This window comes from Abramis brama (genome assembly GCF_963993115.1).
Source record: "Abramis brama genome assembly, chromosome: 23".
Taxonomy (NCBI): Eukaryota; Metazoa; Chordata; class Actinopteri; order Cypriniformes; family Leuciscidae; genus Abramis; species Abramis brama.
In genome coordinates, this window is record NC_139985.1 from 18,144,334 (window position 1) to 18,146,303 (window position 1,970).

Sequence of the window (1,970 nt, forward strand, 5' to 3'; positions counted from 1 at the left end):
CATGACGATCCTTCACGAATGGAAAAAAGGGCTGCAAAGCTAAATATCTCTCAGCTCTAGGCAGTTTATGTACCACTTTGACGGACTGCGCACGTCTAAGGGCCTGCCATCACAAAGGTCTCCCCAGCACATCAACGATACATCCGTCATTACGACTTTCCTCCCGACCTCTCTGCCTATTGAGAACCCCCTGAAAGCACTTCAGAGAAACCGATTTCCCCAGCTTGAATATGGCGTGAGCACTGAGTAGCGATTGTACACGGTCCTGAGACAGGCACGCTCGCATTAAATGCGAATCCAGGATCATACCAAAGAACGTAATCTGCGAGGGATAGAGCATTCTCTTCCGCATTTTGATAGACAGCCCTAGGCACAACAAGTGATCCAGAAGCTATTTCTTGTGCTGATTTCTAGCACATACTGAGACTGGGCCAATCGTCCAAGTATTTCAGAATGCGCCTGAGAGGAGAAAGAGCTTCATTCACACACTTTGTAAGCGTTTTTTGGAGCCAAAGCCAGCCCGAAAGAAAGGACTTTAAACTGTCAAGCGGTGTCCTCGAATGCAAATCTCAGAAAGTGCCTGTGACAAGGGTCTATCTTGATATGAAAATCCGCGTCTTTTAAATCCACCGACACAAACTTGTCTCCAGGTTGATTCTGCACAAGGATCTGCTTCACAGTAATCATTTTGAATGGGCACTTCGCCAGTACACAATTCAGCTGTCTTAGATCCAAAATGGGGCAAAGTCCCCCGTCCTTCTTGGGGACTTGAAAATAGCGACTGTACCTGTTTAGACCGCTTTCCCTGTGCTCTGGCGGCACCACTTCTATCGCCTGCTTTGTTAGGAGAGAATGAATCTCAGCACACAATATGGGCACATCCCGATCTGACACTTCCGACACCAGTACGCTACTAAAAACAGGGTTGTCTGCGTGTAAAAAGTGTATAACCGTGATGACCCACTCTGATAGCCCTGGAAACGCCCGCCACCCGCTTGCGCAGCAGGCAAGAGGCTGCAGCGCCTCTATATGTGTCTGGAAACAGGGCACCACTAAGGGGGTGACATACCCCCCATGTCCCTGTACTGCTAGCGATGCGCCAGGATGCATTACAAGGTAAGAAGGCATAAAGCCACATCTGAATCCAATGTTAGCTTCACTTCCTGTAAACTGTGATACCTTCATCTGATCGATTTTTGAAGGCAGCATAGATGTAGCCTATCCTTCGCTCTGATATCACAATCCAGTGCTTTCCTTCTGTGACAGTTAAGATAAATAATAAAGTTGGCATCTGAAAGTTGCAGTTGGTGGTTAGTTTGTGTGTTTTTTACCAAAGTTTTCCACTTTTGATGTCATTTCTTGCGCAACTTTCAGACGCCATCTTTCTTTTTCTAGCTCAACTGTCACCGAATGGAATTCATAGGATTGTGGCATATCAAAGGCAGCGACGGATACATCTATGCTGCCTTCAAAAATCGAAGGTACCCCAGGTCAGGAGACAGGAAGTGAAGATAACATTGAATTCGGACCTGCCTTGATGCCTTCCTACCTTGGAATGCGTCCTCCGAAGGCAGCATTTTTAAGTTTTCGGATGCAATCAGTGTGTCAGATAAGAGAGACATACAAAATGTGCAGAGCAGTGGGTCGAACATATCCTGAGCTTGTGTTAACCACAAACCTTATTTTAGGCATTTAACCAAAAAAAAACCCAACAACAACATTGACTTTGGGACTATGGAACCAGAAAGGCTAACTTGCTTCCAGGTTTTGGCCTACAAAAATGTCATCCCTGCAGCGCTCTATTTTTCACACTGTTTGTTATGCTGTTTTCAGACCATTTTAGGACACTTTTTATACTCTCTTTACAATATTAAAATATAGGTTATTTCAATTTATGAATTTAATATAGCATAAAAGAAAAACAGTTCAGTTCTCACACACACACATGAACATACAAACATGCAGACATG